This window comes from Oncorhynchus mykiss, chromosome 17 (genome assembly GCF_057628025.1).
Source record: "Oncorhynchus mykiss isolate SJ-2025 chromosome 17, ASM5762802v1, whole genome shotgun sequence".
In the NCBI taxonomy this organism is placed as follows: Eukaryota; Metazoa; Chordata; class Actinopteri; order Salmoniformes; family Salmonidae; genus Oncorhynchus; species Oncorhynchus mykiss.
The window spans coordinates 66,716,447-66,736,232 of NC_143038.1; the positions used below are offsets into that span (position 1 = coordinate 66,716,447).

At 45.1% G+C, this 19,786-nt stretch overlaps 1 protein-coding gene across 9 annotated transcripts in view; it reads left to right on the top strand.

Annotated features, from left to right (window-relative positions):
- LOC110494727 (protein kinase C and casein kinase substrate in neurons protein 1) overlaps nucleotides 1-19,786 on the top strand; it is a 44,810-nt gene that overhangs the window by 4,458 nt on the left and 20,566 nt on the right. For 2 of the 9 annotated variants that reach the window (XM_090206405.1, XM_090206403.1), the window contains exon 3: nucleotides 15,895-15,971. The exons of 2 other annotated variants lie outside the window; for them this stretch is intronic. The gene's annotated coding sequence lies outside the window, so the exon portion shown is untranslated. Of the gene's footprint in view, nucleotides 1-15,894; nucleotides 15,972-17,179; nucleotides 17,754-19,237; nucleotides 19,333-19,786 lie in introns of those variants that run through there. 5 more of the 9 variants (XM_090206407.1, XM_036950783.2, XM_036950780.2 and 2 more) reach the window with 5 other exon arrangements.

Sequence of the window (19,786 nt, forward strand, 5' to 3'; positions counted from 1 at the left end):
TTTTGGCCCCCAAAGTTTTTCGTATAACATTTGTATTATTTTTTATAAAAAATAATAATAATAAAATCACCAGGAAATCAGCTAAAAATGAGTTTAATTTAGGAAATCTGTTCTCAATTATTCCCACAAATACAAACACGGACATGTGTAATCGTGTCAATGTAATCAAGGTATGACACAATTTTTAATGCTTTTTCGGCTCAGTTGTGGTCAATTTGTAATGTACAAATTATTATTAATATGTTTCGGCCGCCGACCATCCGCTCAGACAAAAATCAGCCGTGGCTGAATCTAGTTGATGATCCCTGCTCTAGTGTCACTGTGAGGGTTTGACAATTTTACAGTGTTAATGTGCTCTAATCTGTGTCTTAATTATGCATTGACTCTAGCATCTCGGATATTGTAGATGGTCTTTGCTTACCTGCATCCTTGAATAGTTTTTCCTCTCACTACGAGGACACGAGAGCTCATTCATGAAAACACCATCAGATAACCTCTCTGTTGTGTAGCTAATCACAGCAGTGAGCAGCTGCAGTGTGTATTTGAGTGTCTCATTTCGCCTACTTGGCATTGTAAGTTCAGAAACGATTGGTGCCTCTCTGCAGAGCTCTCTTTAGCATTCCTGAGTGTTATTGTGGCTCTCCGGTGGCTGAGCCCTGGGCTTGAGTGAATGTCCTGCCCCGGTTATAAACTACTGGGCCAGGGAAGCATTATTGATCAAAATCTAACTGGAATGGAGACTTTTTGGAGGACAGGAATCCTCTGTGGTCTCTCTAGGCTATTGATTGGATGTGTAGCCTAACCTTGCAGAGGCTTTATCATTGGTCTCACCAAGGTGTATATAGCTAAATGCTTGGCATTTAGATGTTAGCTATTTTGGAGTACAATGTTATTAGTGCAGTCAAATGTTGTCAGTAGCCTATGCCTCATTTTATATCAATAAATTAAGTGTTCTTGTGGTCAATTAAGACTGTTAGGACTGTTTAGAACAAAAAATATCCATTGTGGCATTATTATATCCACCATGGTGTTATTATATCCACCGTTATTATGGTGTTATTATAACCACCGTTATTATGTCCACCATGGTGTTATTATATCCACCATGGGGTTATTATGTCCACCATGGTGTTAATATATCCACCGTTATGATGTCCACCATGGAGTTATTATGTCCACAATGTTGTTATTATGTCCACCATGTTGTTATTATGTCCACCATGTTGTTATTATGTCCACCATGTTGTTATTATGTCCACCATGGAGTTATTATGTCCACCATGGTGTTATTATATCCACCATTATGATGTCCACCATGGCATTATTATATCCACCATGTTGTTATTATGTCCACCATGTTGTTATTATGTCCACCATGTTGTTATTATGTCCACCATGGAGTTATTATGTCCACCATGGTGTTATTATATCCACCGTTATGATGTCCACCATGGTGTTATTATATCCACCATGGCATTATTATGTCCACCATGGAGTTATTATGTCCACCATGTTGTTATTATGTCCACCATGGAGTTATTATGTCCACCATGGAGTTATTATGTCCACCATGGAGTTATTATGTCCACCATGGAGTTATTATGTCCACCATGTTGTTATTATGTCCACCATGTTGTTATTATGTCCACCATGTTGTTATTATGTCCACCATGGCATTATTATATCTACCATGGCGTTATTATATCCACCATGGCGTTATTATATCCACCATGGAGTTATGATGTCCACCATGGCATTATTATGTCCACCATGGCGTTATTATATCCACTACGGGTACAGTTCCTGCAGGGGGTCAACAGGGGGTCAAACAGAAGCCATAAACAGAGAAATATTGTACTCCAGGCACCTCACCATGGTCAGGAATTTGGCCACGGATACATGCGAGCTGATGGGGAGGCATGTATAGAGAATAAAGACAAAAGAAAGACACTAAACGCCTCAGGCTCCTCAGTCTCTACACACACACACCAGGATTCTGACCTAAATAATGTTTTTTACCTATTTTCTTCCTTCCTGCCCCTTATCTCCCTCCCCTCTCTCCTGGCCCCCTCTCTCTCCTGGCCCCCTCTCTCTCCTGCCCCCTCTATCTCCTGGCCCCTCTCTCTCCTGGCCCCCTCTCTCCCCTGCCTCCCTCTCTCTCCTGGCCCCCTCTCTCTACTGGCCCCCTCTCTCCCCTGTCCCCCTCTCTCCCCTGCCTCCCTCTCTCTCCTGGCCCCCTCTCTCCCATGCCTCCCTCTCTCTCCTTTCCCCTTATCTCTTGTCTTAATCTCTCTCTTGCCTCCCTCTCTCCCGCCTCCCTGTCTCTCCTGGCCCCCTCTCTCCCCTGCCTCCCTCTCTCTCCTAGCCCCCTCTCTCTCCTGGCCCCCTCTCTCCCATGCCTCCCTCTCTCTCCTGGCCCCCTCTCTCCCCTGCCTCCCTCTCTCTCCTGGCCCCCTCTCTCCCCTGCCTCCCTCTCCCTCCTGGCCCCCTCTCTCTTGTCTTCATCTCTCTCCTGGCCCCCTTTCTCTCCTGGCCCCCTCTCTCTCCTGGCCCCCTCTCTCCCCTGCCTCCCTCTCTGTCCTGGCCCCCTTTTTCTCCTGGCCCCCTCTCTCCCCTGCCTCCCTCTCTCTCCTGGCCCCCTCTCTCCCCTGCCTCCCTTTCTCTCCTGGCCCCCTCTCTCTTGTCTTCATCTCTCTCCTGGCCCCTTCTCTCTCCTGCCCCCCTCTCTCTCCTGGCCCCCTCTCTCCCCTGCCTCCCTCTCTGTCCTGGCCCCCTCTCTCTCCTGGCCCCCTTTCTCCCCTGTCTCCCTCTCTCCCCTGGCCCCCTCTCTCTTGTCTTCGTCTCTCTCCTGGCCCCCTTTCTCTCCTGCCCCCCCCCCCCCCTCTCCCCTGCCTCCCTCTCTGTCCTGGCCCCCTCTCTCTCCTGGCCCCCTTTCTCCCCTGTCTCCCTCTCTCTTCTGGCCCCTTCTCTCTTGCCTCCCTCTGCCCTACCTCTTTTTTATCTCGCGGCCCCATATCTCCTTCCCTCCTCTCTCTCTGACCTTCCTTACTTTCCTGCCTTACTCTTCCCCTCCTTCCCCTCTCTCCCCCTTGCCTTCATCTTTTCTCCTAACCATTTTCTCTCCTGTCCTTTTCCTCTCCATGACAAATGTTCTCCTTGAGACTTCCTACAAATGTGTCAGCCGGACAGGAAGGGAGTGCCCTCACTGGCAGCTGGCTAATTATTGATGGCCTTACCTGTCTTTAGGAGGATGGGGCAAAGTTCAGTCTGCGTGTTTGTGTGTGTGTGTGTGTGTGTGTGTGTGTGTGTGTGTGTGTGTGTGTGTGTGTGTGTGTGTGTGTGTGTGTGTGTGTGTGTGTGTGTGTGTGTGTGTGTGTGTGTGTGTGTGTGTGTGTGTTGTGTATGTGTGGTGGTGGTGGTGGTTAGACAACAGGGTGTGCCATCTCCTTCAGGTGCGTAGCTATTCTAGTTGCCTGTAACCTCTAAAACTGTCCGTCTCGAGTCTGTCTCAAGGGTGGACACAGATTGCTCCGAGTGACCAGGCGCATTACTGTTGTTATGTTATTCTAAAAGTAACAATAGAGATCAATACATACTGTCAGAAATATTCACAGACTTATACAACATCTCTTTTCCATTTTAATTAAATTATACCTTCCGGTAACCTGCCTCACCCAATGTGATATGGAACCGCTATTATTTTAAATTTTTAGACCTTATAGCAAGAACCACCTAGCCACCAGAAGCGAAACAGCTAATTAAAAAGCTAAAGCTATTTAGTAATTGTTAGCCACTGCTAGCAGCCTTTACCTTCTGCACAGATACCAGCCCTTTTTTTTAGCCTGGATAATACTCTCCAGCCTACCAGTATCGGACTGTCTCTCCACTACAACGCCGATTCCTGCCATAATCCCTGGACCACTACTCTTGATTTTCACAGCTAGCTAGCACCCACCGAGTTACCCAGTACCGAAGCTATCCCTGAGGCCCACCTCCTGGCCTACTCAGTTGTTCACCCGGACTACACCCAGACACAGCTAGAACCCACTACTCCACCGGATCCTTGCCGTAAGCTCTGGACCTTGGCACCGGATCACTGCTGCTACCGAGTGGCTATAGTGGCTGCCCCGAAGCTAGCACCAGTTAGCCGTGAGCCAGGCGCATCTCTCGGCTAGCAAACTAAATTACTACAACTACAATACACCTCTTTCGCCATCTGGCTTGGATCCTTTGTCGACAAGGCGCCCCGCCGCACCATCATGACTGGTCTGCCACGAATACTCCATCTGCTGTGCCTTCAACCGGCCTCCATCTGACGTCGGAGCAGATCCTTCTACTAGCCCTGGGCTACTAACTTTAAACGCTGTGTCGCCCGCGTGCTAGCGTAGTAGCGACTACTTCCCTGTTCCATCGATTGCTGCCCCGGGACTCTATGATCACTTGGCTACATAGCTGATGCCTGCTGGACTGTCCATTAATCATGGTACTCCATTCTGTCGGCCCCAGCCGTGAACTAAGACTCTGTGTGTATTTAACCAACGTTCTCTGCCCAGTCATAGCCATTTTACCTGTTGTTGTTTTAGCTGATTGGCTGTTGTTGTCTCACCCGTTGTTGTCTTAGCTAGCTCTCCCAATCAAATCAAAATCAAATCAAATGTATTTATATAGCCCTTCTTACATCAGCTGATATATCAAAGTGCTGTACAGAAACCCAACCTAAAACTCCAAACAGCAAGCAATGCAGGTGTAGAAGCAGGCTAGGAAAAACTCCCTAGAAAGGCCAAAACCTAGGAAGAAACCTAGAGAGGAACCAGGCTATGAGGGGTGGCCAGTCCTCTTCTGGCTGTGTCCCGGGTGGGGATTATAACAGAACATGGCCAAGATGTTCAAATGTTCATAAATGACCAGCAGGGTCAAATAATAATAATCACAGTGGTTGTCGAGGGTGCAACAAGTCAGCACCTCAGGAGTAAATGTCAGTTGGCTTTTCATAGCCGATCACGGAGAGTATCTCTACCGCTCCTGCTGTCTCTAGAGAGTTGAAAACAGCAGGTCTGGGACAGGTAGCACGTCCAGTGAACAGGACAGGGTTCCATAGCTGCAGGCAGAACAGTTGAAACTGGAGCAGCAGCTCAGCCAGGTGGACTGGGGACAGCAAGGAGTCATCATGCCAGGTAGTCCTGAGGCATGGTCCTAGGGTCAGGTCCTCCGAGAGAGAGAAACAAAGAAAAAAAGAGAGAAAGAGAGAATTAGAGAGAGCATACTTAAATTCACACAGGACACCGGATAAGACAGGAGAAATACTCCAGATATAACAGACTGACCCTAGCCCCCCGACACATAAACTACTGCAGCATAAATACTGGAGGCTGAGACAGGAGGGGTCAGGAGACACTGTGGCCCACGTCAGTGACTCAACCCACTCAAGTGACGCACCCCCCCTAGGGACAGCATGGAAGAGCACCAGTAAGCCAGTGACTCAGCCCCTGTAGCAGGGTTAGAGGCAGAGAATCCCAGTGGAGAGAGGGGAACCGGCCAGGCAGAGACAGCAAGGGCGGTTCGTTGCACCAGAGCCTTTCCGTTCACCTTCACACTCCTGGGCCAGACTACACTCAATCATATGACCCACTGAAGACATGAGTCTTCAAGACATGAGTCTTCAGTAAAGACTTAAATGTTGAGACAGAGTCTGCGTGGGTAGGCAGACCATTCCATAAAAATGGAGCTCTATAGGAGAAAGCCCTGCCTCCAGCTGTTTGCTTAGAAATTGTAGGGACAATTAGGAGGCCTGCGTCTTGTGACCATAGCGTACGTGTAGGTATGTACGCCAGGACCAAATCGGAAAGATAGGTAGGAGCAACCCCATGTAATGCTTTGTAGGTTAGCAGTAAAACCTTGAAATCAGCCCTTGCCTTAACAGAAAGCCAGTGTAGGGAGGCTAGCACTGAAGTAATATGATCCAATTTTGGGGTTCTAGCAGCCGTATATAGCACAAACGGAAGTTTATTTAGTGCTTTATCCGGGTAGCCGGAAAGTAGAGCATTGCAGTAGTCTAACCTAGGAGTAACAAAAGCATGGATACATTTTTTTGTATCGTTTTTGGACAGGACGTTTCTGATTTTTGCAATGTTACGTAGATGGAGAAAAGCTGTCCTTGAAACAGTCTTTATAAGTTTGTCAAAAGAGAGATCAGTGTCCAGAGTAACGAGGTCCTTCACAGTTTTATTTGAGACGACTGTACAACCATCAAGATTAATTGTCAGATTCAACAGAAGATCTCTTTGTTTCTTGGGACCTAGAACAAGCATCTCTGTTTTGTCCGAGTTTAAAAGTAGAACGTTTGCAGCCATCCACTTCCTTGTGCCTGAAACACAGGCTTCTAGCGGGTGCAATTTTGGGGCTTCACCATGTTTCATTGAAATGTACAGCTGTGTGTCATCCGCATAGCAGTGAAAGTTAACATTATGTTTCCGAATGACATCCCCAAGAGGTAAAATATATAGTGAAAACAATAGTGGTCCTAAAACGGAACCTTGAGGAACACTGAAATTTACAGTTGATTTGTCAGAGGACAAACCATTCAAAGAGACAAACGGATATCTTTCCAGCAGATAAGATCTAAACCAGGCCAGAACTTGTCCGTGTAGACCAATTTGGGATTCCAATCTCTCCAAAAGAATGTGGTGATCGATGGTATCAAAAGCAGCACTAAGGTCTAGGAGCACGAAGACAGATGCAGAGCCTCGGTCTGACGCCATTAAAAGGTCATTTACCACCTTCACAAGTGCAGTCTCAGTGCTATGATGGGGTCTAAAACCAGACTGACACATTTCATATACATTGTTTGTTTTCAGAAAGGCAGTGAGTTGCTGAGCAACAGCTTTTTCTAAAATTGTAGGTAGTTTTTTATATTTTCTGGGTCAAGGTTTGGCTTTTTCAGGAGAGTCTTTATTACTGCCACTTTTAGTGAGTTTGGTACACATCCAGAGGATAGAGAGCCATTTATTATGTTCAACATAGGAGGGCCAAGCACAGGAAGCAGCTCTTTCAGTAGTTTAGTTGGAATAGGGTCCAGTATGCAGCTTGAAGTTTTAAAGGCCATGATTATTTTCATCATTGTGTCAAGAGATATAGTACTAAAACACGTGAGTGTCTCCCTTGATCCTAGGTCCTGGCAGAGTTGTGCAGACTCAGGACAACTGAGCTTTGGAGGAATACGCAGATTTAAAGAGGAGTCCGTAATTTGCTTTCTAATGATCATGATCTTTTCCTCAAAGACGTTCATTAATGTATTACTGCTGAAGTGAAAGCTCTCTTGGGGAATGCTGCTTTTTAGTTAGCTTTGCGACATTATCAAAAATACATTTCGGATTGTTCTTTTTTTCCTCAATTAAGTTTGAAAAATAGGATGATCGAGCAGCAGTGAGGGCTCTTTGATACTGCACGGTATTGTCTTTCCAAGCAAGTCGGAAGACTTCCAGTTTGGTGTGGCGCCATTTCCGTTCCAATTTTCTGGAAACTTGCTTCAGAGGTCGGGTATTTTCTGTATACCAGGGAGCTAGTTTCTTATGACAAATGTTTTTAGTTTTTAGGGGTGCAACTGCATCTAGGGTATTGTGCAAGGTGAAATTGAGTTCCTCAGTTAGGTGGTTAACTGATTTGTGTCCTCTGACGTTCTTGGGTAGGCAGAGGGAGTCTGGAAGGGCATCAAGGAATCTTTGGGTTGTCTGAGAATTTATAGCACGGCTTTTGATGCTCCTTGGTTGGGGTCTGAGCAGATTATTTGTTGCGTTTGCAAACGTAATAAAATGGTGGTCCGATAGTCCAGGGTTATGAGGAAAAACATTAAGATCCACAACATTTATTCCACGGGACAAAACTAGATCCAGAGTATGACTGTGGCAGTGAGTACGTCCAGAGACATGTTGGACAAAACCCACTGAGTCGATGATGGCTCCGAAAGCCTTTTGGAGTGGGTCTGTGGACTTTTCCATGTGAATATTAAAGTCACCAAAAATGTGAATATTATCTGCTATGACTACAATGTCCGATAGGAATTCAGGGAACTCAGTGGGGAACGCTGTTTATGGCCCAGGAGGCCTGTAAAACAGTAGCTATAAAAAGTGATTGGGTAGGCTGCATAGATATCATGACTAGAAGCTCAAAAGACGACAACGTCGTTTTTTGTTTGTTGTAAATTGACATTTGCTATCGTAAATGTTAGCAACACTTCCGCCTTTGCGGGATACACAGGGGATATGGTCACTAGTATAACCAGGAGGTGAGGCCTCATTTAACACAGTAAATTCATCAGGCTTAAGCCATGTTTCAGTCAGGCCAATCACATCAAGATTATGATCAGTGATTAGTTCATTGACTATAACTGCCCTATGAAGTGAGGGATCTAACATTAAGTAGGCCTATTTTGAGATGGGAGGTATCACAATCTCTTTCAATAATGTCAGGAATGGAGGAGGTCTTTATTCTAGTGAGATTGCTAAAGCGAACACCGCCATGTTTAGTTTTGCCCAACCTAGGTCGAGGCACAGACACGGTCTCAATGGGGATAGCTGAGCTGATTACACTTGACTGTGCTAGTGGCAGACTCCACTCAGCTGGCAGGCTTGCTAACAGCCTTCTGCCTGTTCTGCACCCTATTTCATTGTGGAGCTAGGGGTGATTGAGCCCTGTTTATGTTCGTAGATAAGATGAGAGCACCCCTCCAGCTAGGATGGAGTCCGTCACTCCTCAACAGGCCAGGCTTGGTCATGTTTGTGGGTGAGTCCCAGAAAGAGGGCCAATCATCTACAAATTATATATTTTGGGAGGTGCAGAAAACAGTTTTCAACCAGCGATTGAGTTGTGAGACTCTGCTGTAGAGCTCATCACTCCCCCTAACTGGGACGGGGCCATAGACAATTACTCGATGCCGACACATCTTTCTAGCTGATTTACATTCTGAAGCTGGTGACCTCTGACTGTTTCATCCTAACATCGTTGGTGCCGACGTGGATAACAATATCTCTATACTCTCTACACTCGCCAGTTTTTGCTTTAGCCAGCAACATCTTCAGATTAGCCTTAACGTCGGTAGCCCTGCCCCCTGGTAAACAGTATATGATCGCTGGATGATTCGTTTTAAGTCCAATACTGCGAGTAATGGAGTCGCCATTGACTAGGGTTTTCAATTTGTCAGAGCTAATGGTGGGAGCCTTCGGCGTCTCAGACCCCGTAACGGGTGGAGTAGAGACCAGAGAAGGCTCGGCCTCTGACTCCGACTCGCTGCTTAATGGGGAGAACCGGTTGAAAGTTTCTGTCGGCTGAATGAGCGTCACCGGTTGAGCATTCCTACAGCATTTCCCTCCAGAAGCCATGAGAAAGTTGTCCGGCTGCGGGGACCGTGCGAGGGGATTAATACTAACGTTACTATCTGTACTTACTGGTGGCACAGACGCTGTTTCATCCTTTCCTACACTGAAATGACCCTTGCCTAACGATTGCGTCTGAAGCTGGGCTTGCAGCACAGCTATCCTCGCCGAAAGGCAAACGTTCTCCTGTATATTATGACTACAGCGACTGCAATTAGAAGGCATCATGTTAATGTTACTACTTAGCTTCGGCTGGTGAAGGTCCTGGCGAACCATGTCCAGATAAAACGTCCGGAGTGAAAAAGTTGAGTGAGGGAAAAACTAAAAATATAAACGGAATTCAAAAGTAAAAACAGTAAAGTTGTCAGGTTGCAAAGTAAGGTTGGCAACAAAACGCACAGCAGCACGTGAACAAGTCTGCAAGTTGTGACCGGAAATGACAAGGATGCACCTGAACTCTATAGTCTTCTCAACACCTGTGATTACTTTATGCCTCGCTGTATGTCTTTCTCAAATGCCAATATGCCTACTGCTGTTTAGGTTAGTTATCATTGTTTTAGTTTACAATGGAGCTCCTAGTTTCACTCATCATACCTCTGATACCTCCTTTGTCCCACCTCCCACACATGCGGTGACCTCACCCATTATAACCAGCATGTCCAGAGATACAACCTCTCTTATCATCACTCAGTGCCTGGGCTTACCCCCACTGTACCCGCACCCCACCATACACCTGTCTGCACATTATGCCCTGAATCTATTCTACCATGCCCAGAAATCTTCTCCTTTTATTTTTTGTCCCCAACACTCTAGGCGACCAGTTTTGATAGCCTTTAGCCGTACCCTCATCCTACTCCTCCTCTGTTCCTCGGGTGATGTGGAGGTAAACCCAGGCCCTGCATGTCCCCAGGCACTCTCATTTGTTGACTTCTGTGATCAAAAAAGCCTTGGTTTCATGCATGTCAACATCAGAAGCCTCCTCCCTAAGTTTGTTTTACTCACTCACTCTGCCAACCCTGATGACCTTGCTGTGTCTAAATCCTGGATTAGGAAGGCCACCAACAATTCTGAGATTTCCACACCCAACTACAACATTTTCCGTCAAGATATAACTGCCAAAGGGGGAGATGCAATCTACTGCAGAGATAGCCTGCAAAGTTCTGTCATACTTTCCAAGTCTATACCCAAACAGTTTGAACTTCTAATTGTAAAAATTAATCTCTCCAGAAATAAGTCTCTCACTGTTGCCGCCTGCTATCGACCCCCCTCCGCTCAAAGCTGTGCCCTGGACACCATTTGTTAATTGATCGCCCCCCATCTAGCTTCAGAGTTCGTTCTGTTAGGTGACCTAAACTGGGAGATGGTTAACACCCCGGCAGTCCTACAATCTAAGCTAGATGCCTTCAATCGTACACAAATCATCAAGGAACCCACCAAACCCTAAATCCGTAAACATGGGCACCCTCATAGACATTATCCTGACCAACTTGCCCTCCAAATACACCTCCGCTGTTTTCAATCAGGATCTCAGCGATCACTGCCTCATTGCCTGTATCCGCTATGGGTAAGCGATCAAACGACCACCCCTCATCACTGTCAAACGCTCCCTAAAACACTTCTGCGAGCAGACCTTTCTAATCGACCTGGCCCGGGTATCTGATATAGAATTTTGTAATCAATGTTCATAAATTTCACTTATCCTTATAGGTCTGCAAACCAGAGTTTGTAATGTTCTGGTTTTAAATGAAACAGACAGAATTCCCAGCTCACAATTGGTCAAATCCAAGTTTATTTGCGAGAGCTCTCCTGTGCATATACAAAGACATACCTTATATAACATTCTCTTAACATACGCACATACTGTACATGCACACTAACATTAGGAGAGCTGTCTACTTCTCTACAATTCTCACCACAGATGATCACTACAAAGCTAAAAGTTCCAGTCCCCCCCAGATAAGGGAAACCTGGAGGGGCTCTCCCTGTCCTATCTTATCTCCCCAGAGTTATAGCCGGGTCGGTTCAAACATAGGTTAAGGCTTCTCTTTGTCTTTGTTTTCAACCTAGTTGGACCGGTGTTTATTATTTTTAATTACTCCTTGTCCATGCTACATAACCTCTAAACCCTAATGGTTAAGTTTCTGGTTAGAATTAATTAATCATATATCTTAAACCTTTATAAAATATTTGAACAGTATCCTGGAAGGATATTGACCTCATCCCGTCAGTCGAGGATGACTGGTCATTCTTTAAAAGTAATTTCCTAACCATCTTTGATAAGCATGCCCCGTTCAAAAAAATTCAGAATTAAGAACAGACATAGCCCTTGGTTCACTCCAGACCTGACTGCCCTTGACCAGCACAAAAACATAATGTGGTGGACTGCAATAGCATCGAACAGTCCCCGCGATATGCAACTGTTCAGGGAAGTCAGGAACCAATACACGCAGTCAGTCAGGAAAGCAAAGGCTAGCTTTTTCAAGCAGGAATTTGCATCCTGTAGCTCTAACTCCAAAAGGGTTTGGGACACTGTAAAGTCCATGGAGGACAAGAGCACCTCCTCCCAGCTGCCCACTGCACTGAGACTAGGTAACACGGTCACCACTGTTAAATCCATGATAATCGAACATTTCAACAAGCATTTCTCAACGGCTGGCCATGCCTTCCTCCTGGCTACTCCAACCCCGGGCCAACAGCTACCCCTCCCCCCCAAGCCTCCCCAGCTTCTCCTTCACCCAAATCCAGATAGCAGATGTTCTGAAAGAGCTTCAATACCTGGACCCGTACATATCAGCTGGGCTAGACAATCTGGAACCTCTCTTTGTAAAACTATCCGCTGCCGCGGTCATCCCCCTCTTCAAAGGGGGTGACACCCTAGACCCAAACTGTTACAGACCTATATACAGTGCCTTGCGAAAGTATTCGGCCCCCTTGAACTTTGCGACCTTTTGCAACATTTCAGGCTTCAAACATAAAGATATAAAACTGTATTTTTTTGTGAAGAATCAACAACAAGTGGGACACAATCATGAAGTGGAACGACATTTATTGGATATTTCAAACTTTTTTAACAAATCAAAAACTGAAAAATTGGGCGTGCAAAATTATTCAGCCCCCTTAAGTTAATACTTTGTAGCGCCACCTTTTGCTGCGATTACAGCTGTAAGTCGCTTGGGGTATGTCTCTATCAGTTTTGCACATCAAGAGACTGAAATTTTGTCCCATTCCTCCTTGCAAAACAGCTCGAGCTCAGTGAGGTTGGATAGAGAGCATTTGTGAACAGCAGTTTTCAGTTCTTTCCACAGATTCTCGATTAGATTCAGGTCTGGACTTTGACTTGGCCATTCTAACACCTGGATATGTTTATTTTTGAACCATTCCATTGTAGATTTTGCTTTATGTTTTGGATCATTGTCTTGTTGGAAGACAAATCTCCGTCCCAGTCTCAGGTCTTTTGCAGACTCCATCAGGTTTTCTTCCAGAATGGTCCTGTATTTGGCTCCATCCATCTTCCCATCAATTTTAACCATCTTCCCTCTCCCTGCTGAAGAAAAGCAGGCCCAAACCATGATGCTGCCACCACCATGTTTGACAGTGGGGATGGTGTGTTCAGCTGTGTTGCTTTTACGCCAAACATAACATTTTGCATTGTTGCCAAAAAGTTCAATTTTGGTTTCATCTGACCAGAGAACCTTCTTCCACATGTTTGGTGTGTCTCCCAGGTGGCTTGTGGCAAACTTTAAACAACACTTTTTATGGATATCTTTAAGAAATGGCTTTCTTCTTGCCACTCTTCCATAAAGGCCCGATTTGTGCAATATACGACTGATTGTTGTCCTATGGACAGAGTCTCCCACCTCAGCTGTAGATCTCTGCAGTTCATCCAGAGTGATCATGGGCCTCTTGGCTGCATCTCTGATCAGTCTTCTCCTTGTATGAGCTGAAGGTTTAGAGGGACGGCCAGGTCTTAGTAGATTTGCAGTGGTCTGATACTCCTTCCATTTCAATATTATCGCTTGCACAGTGCTCCTTGGGATGTTTAAAGCTTGGGAAATCTTTTTGTATCCAAATCCGGCTTTAAACTTCTTCACAACAGTATCTCGGACCTGCCTGGTGTGTTCCTTGTTCTTCATGATGCTCTCTGCGCTTTTAACGGACCTCTGAGACTATCACAGTGCAGGTGCATTTATACGGAGACTTGATTACACATAGGTGGATTGTATTTATCATCATTAGTCATTTAGGTCAACATTGGATCATTCAGAGATCCTCACTGAACTTCTGGAGAGAGTTTGCTGCATTGAAAGTAAAGGGGCTGAATAATTTTGCACGCCCAATTTTTCAGTTTTTAATTTGTTAAAAAAGTTTGAAATATCCAATAAATGTCGTTCCACTTCATGATTGTGTCCCACTTGTTGTTGATTCTTCACAAAAAAATACAGTTTTATATCTTTATGTTTGAAGCCTGAAATGTGGCAAAAGGTCGCAAAGTTCAAGGGGGCCGAATACTTTCGCAAGGCACTGTATACATACTGCCCTGCCTATCTAGAGTCTTTGAAAGCCAAGTTAATAAACAGATCACTGACCATTTCGAATCTCACCGTACCTTCTCCACTGTGCAATCTGGTTTCCGAGCCGGTCACGGGTGCACCTCAGCCACGCTCAAGGTACTAAACGATATCATATCCGCCATTGATACAAGACAGTACTGTGCAGCCGTCTTCATCAACCTGGCCAAGGCTTTCGACTCTGTCAATCACCATATTCTTATCGGCAGACTCAATAGCCTTGGTTTTTCTAATGACTGCCTCGCCTGGTTCACCAACTACTTTGCAGACAGAGTTCCGGGTGTCAAATTGGAGGGTATGTTGTCCGGACCTCTGGCAGTCTCTATGGGGGTAGCACAGGGTTCAATTCTCGAGCCGACTCTTTTCTCTGTCTATATGATGTCGCTCTTGCTACACATTCGTCGCCAGACCCACTGGCTCCAGGACATCTATAAGTCTATGCTAGGGAAAGCTCCGCCTTATCTCAGTTCACTGGTTACGATAACAACACCCACTCGTAGCACACGTTCCAGCAGGTATGTCTCACTGATCATCCCCAATGCCAACACCTCATTTGGCCGCCTTTCTTTCCAGTTCTCTGCTGCCAGTGACTGGAACGAATTGCAAATATCGCTGAAGTTGGAGACTTTTATTTCCCTCACCAACTTTAAACATCAGCTAATCTGAGCAGCTAACCGATCGCTGCAGCTGTCCATCTGTAAATAGCCCACCCAATCTACCTATCTCATCCCCATACTTTTTAAAATGTATTTACTTTTCTGCTCTTTTGCACACCAGTATCTCTACTTGCACATCATCATCTGCTCATTTATCATTCTGGTGTTAATCTGCTAAATTGTAATTATTCGCTCCTATGGCCTATTTATTGCCTACCTCCTCATGCCTTTTGCACACACTGTATATAGACTTCATTTTTTTCTACTGTGTCATTGACTTGTTTATTGTGTTATTGGCTTGTTTATAGTTTACTCCTTGTGTACCTCTCATTTTTTTTATATATATATACATTTTTGAATTTTACCCCTTTTTCACCCCAATTTCATGGTATCCAATTGTTTTAGTAGCTACTACCTTGTCTCTTGTCGCCCGTACGGGCTCGGGAGAGACGAAGGTTGAAAGTCATGCGTCTTCCGATACACAACCCGCACTGCTTCTTAAGACAGCGCAATCCAACCCGGAAGCCAGCCGCACAAATGTGTCAGAGGAAACACCGTGCACCTGGCAACCTTGGTTAGCGTGCACTGCGCCCGGCCCGCCACAGGAGTCGCTGGTGCGCGATGAGACAAGGATTTCTCTACCGGTCAAACCCTCCCTAACCCGGACGACGCTAGGCCAATTGTGCGTCGCCCCACGGACCTCCCGGTCGCGGCCAGTTACGACAGAGCCTGGGCGCAAACCCAGAGTCTCTGGTGGCACAGCTGGTGCTGCAGTGCAGTACAGCGCCCTTAACCACTGCGCCACCCGGGAGGCCTCATGTGTACCTCTCTGTTGTTGTCTGTGTCATACTGCTTTGCTTTATCTTGGCCAGGTTGCAGTTGTAAATGAGAACTTGTTCTCAACTAGCCGACCTGGTTAAATAAAGGTGTTCTCAACTAGCCGACCTGGTTAAATAAAGGTGTTCTCAACTAGCCGACCTGGTTAAATAAAGGTGAAATAAAAAATGTATTAAAAAAAGAGCGTTGGGCCAGTAACCAAAAGGTTTCTAAATCGAATCCCTGAGCTGACGAGGTAAAAATATGTCGTTCTGCCCCTGAACAAGGCAGTTAACCTGCTGTTCCTAGGCCATCATTGTTAAAAAATAATTTGTTCTTAATTAAACTGACCTGCCTAGTTAACTAAAAGGTTAAAACAAGATCATTGCAAACAGGTCATTGGATAACAAGTTGAGTGACCAATCCATCTGACTAAAAATATTGTTGTTTTTTTCTCCAGAAAAGGTTACAGTTATGTAACTTCAGCTGTTCTGTACAAAACCTCCTGAATGTGTGGGTGGTAGAGGGTGTTGTTCTCAGATACCCTGGATACACACGTTTTGGTAAGCAAATAGATGTCATAATTTATGTAAATTTGATGTCACCACAATAGGGAAGTGTGTATGTTTACTGCACTTTGTTATGCTCTAGGCTTTTCTCTCATGTTATTATTGTCTCATTGAGCCCCTCTGATCTTTCATGACACCGGGGGCTGGTCTCTCTCTCTCTCTCTCTCTCTCTCTCTCTCTCTCTCTCTCTCTCTCTCTCTCTCTCTCTCTCTCTCTCTCTCTCTCTCTCTCTCTCTCTCTCTCTCTCTCTCTCTCTCTCTCTCTCTCTCTCTCTCTCTCTCTCTCTCTCTCTCTCTCTCTCTCTCTCTCTCTCAATTCAATTCAATTCAAGGGCTTTATTGGCATGGGAAACATGTGTTAACATTGCCAAAGCAAGTGAGGTAGATAATATATCAAGTGAATATATAAAGTGAAATAAACAATACAAATGAAGAGTAAACATTACACATACAGAAGTTTCAAAACAATAAAGACATTACAAAAGTCATATTATATATATACAGTGTTTTAACAATGTACAAATGGTTAAAGGACACAAGATAAAATAAATAAGCATAAATATGGGTTGTATTTATAATGGTGTTTGTTCTTCACTGGTTGCCCTTTTCTCGTGGCAACAGGTCACAAATCTTGCTGCTGTGATGGCACGCTGTGGAATTTCACCCAGTAGATATGGGAGTTTATCAAAATTGGATTTGTTTTCGAATTCTTTGTGGGTCTGTGTAATCTGAGGGAAATATGTCTCTCTAATATGGTCATACATTGGGCAGGAGGTTAGGAAGTGCAGCTCAGTTTCCACCTCATTTTGTGGGCAGTGAGCACATAGCCTGTCTTCTCTTGAGAGCCATGTCTGCCTATGGCGGCCTTTCTCAATAGCAAGGCTATGCTCACTGAGTCTGTACATAGTCAAAGCTTTCCTTAATTTTGGGTCAGTCACAGTGGTCAGGTATTCTGCCGCTGTGTACTCTCTGTGTAGGACCAAATAGCATTCTAGTTTGCTCTGTGTTTTTGTTAATTCTTTCCAAAGTGTCAAGTAATTATCTTTTTGTTTTCTCATGATTTGGTTGGGTCTAATCTCTCACTCTCTCTCTGTCTATCTCTCTCTCTCTACCCCCCCCCACCCCCCCTCTCTCTGTCTCATTATTTTTTTTCCCCTGTGCTGCTTCCAGTGCCAATCTTTTGTTTTGGGGAGTTGGCCAAGCACTCCCGTCCCAAGGAGGAATCTGTAGGGAGCAGCTCTGTTTGCTGTCTCCTTCGCTGTTAGTCAACTGTGAGGTCACCTTTAGAGTGACTCATGCTTTGCTCTTATCAATTGAACTTTTTTTTATCAATTGGACATTGCTGGTGAGGCCACTGCAGCTCCCTTCAGCTGTGTTCAGCTGGGGAGTGAAGTGGGCTGGGCAGAGCATCAGCATAGTTTCCCAGGGAGTTTAACAGGGAGGGACGGGTTAGGGTATCCTGTCATTGTTGGGAGAGACCCGAGTGAGCCAGGGCATTTTAATGGCTGTGTTTTGTTGTAGGAAGGTGTTGTCTGGTTAGTTAGTGTCTGATCTGTTTCTGCTTGGGCTTGGTGTTAAAGTACAGAGAAAGGGAGAGGCTGTGTGTGTCACAAGGAGGAGTCCGATGTAAGATGAGGTTATAGATGAAGTGGTTGGACATTGATCAGGGTTTATAGAGTGGGTGGAAAATGCAACAGGAGTTTTGTTGTCTTCTTGGATGTCTCTACAGTCCCTACTGTCTCTACAGCCTTCTGACTGGAAGACGTTGCATAGAAAGGTGAGTGGAACAATGGAACTAAAGACTACACTCAGAAAAACAACTTGGTATCTAGAACCTAAAAGGGTTATTTGTGTGAAAGGTTATACCTGGATTGAAACCATAAAGTGTTCACCTATCGGGGACAGCCAAAGAACAGAACCCTTTTACATTTTTTTAGTTGACTAACTCATATACTCAGCTGGCTCACAGTGACAGACTATGCCATTCTATTGGTTGACTCACAGTGACAGACTATGCCATTCTATTGGTTGACTCACAGTGACAGACTATGCCATTCTATTGGTTGACTCACAGTGACAGACTATGCCATTCTATTGGTTGACTCACAGTGACAGACTATACCATTCTATTGGTTGACTCACAGTGACAGACTATACCATTCTATTGGTTGACTCACAGTGACAGACTATGCCATTCTATTGGTTGACTCACAGTGACAGACTATGCCATTCTATTGGTTGACTCACAGGGACAGACTATGCCATTCTATTGGTTGACTCACAGTGACAGACTATGCCATTCTATTGGTTGACTCACAGTGACAGACTATACCATTCTATTGGTTGACTCACAGTGACAGACTATGCCATTCTATTGGTTGGCTCACAGTGACAGACTATGCCATTCTATTGGTTGACTCACAGTGACAGACTATGCCATTCTATTGGTTGACTCACAGTGACAGACTATGCCATTCTATTCGTTGACTCACAGTGACAGACTATGCCATTCTATTGGTTGACTCACAGTGACAGACTATACTATTCTATTGGTCTGTGCGTATAACCTATTATTTTGTGTAGGGCGATCTGCGAGCATATTTGCTGGCTTAGAATATCAGAACCCCAGAAATTATTTGAAAAGGCCTGTAAAATCAATTAGATTTGCATACAATGCTAAGGTAGTGATAGTTGATAAGATGACAGCACTCCTGATTGAGACTGGCAGTGTGTCTGTACTGTATGGTAAATGATATGGGATGAGTTGGAGCTGTGGGACCCTGGCGGAGGCCTCTAGGTGTGTAGAGTTGGTCATTGCTCCTATCTGTTTACACAGTACGACTGAATAATTGATGATGTCTACTGTCTCTGTATGTAGAGCAGGATGAGATCATCAGGATGCATCGTCTCTCCTGAATAAAACAAGTGCTGCATATGACCAACGTCAGATCCTAGATCCTAGATCCTAGATCCTAGATCCTAGATCCTAGTGTAGTGGGATTTTTGGCGTATCAGGGGCAGCAACAGTTGGGTACTGGAGGAACACAGAGACAGTGAGGAAAGTGTGTGTGCGTGCGTGTTCATGCGTGTATGTGCGTGTCTGTTATCTTTAGGTGAGGGCATTTTCGGAGATCTACTAGGTCTCCACTCCCATTGGGTGCGTTAGGTAGGCCTATTTGAAATAGCTTCCTTACCTCCTCTGTCAGACTGAAAACCTCTTGTTGCTGTCGGTGTAACGATATTTCATGTCTTCCCTGGCAGTGCCGCTTCGCTGAACACTGTTTTAGAAGCCTTTCACCCAGATGCTTTGTTATTGGAGTACTGTATCCTGCTCCGGGTGTAGATGAAGACATCAGGTATTGACAAAGCTAGCACAGTGGTGTTTTCTGTCTGTTGTCTTTCTGTTTGGTTTACAGAGTGACATGAATGAATAAGTGAATGAATGAACTTCTCTCTCTCATTTCTTAGCCAGGGGATAAACTTTCGATAGTATGATGCCTTTGCGTTTCTTCATGACCTTTGGGAGTGTATCACTATTAATGTTACGTTATACGTTGTTATAAAGCTACAGTACATGAACTAGTCCAATGTGTCAAGAATGGACGACAGCCATTTCAACAGATGACACAGTAGTGCTTCAGAAGGACGGTTGGTCAGTCTACACCTGTTTTAAAGTGGAATACAATGCACAAACCCCTGGCCTAATGACTGTGAATCAGTGTTGAGCCTGTCTGCTCTGACATACTCGTGTAGCTTACGCCACCATTCAGACACAAGGCAGTCTCAGGGTTACAATGACAAATGATTCAT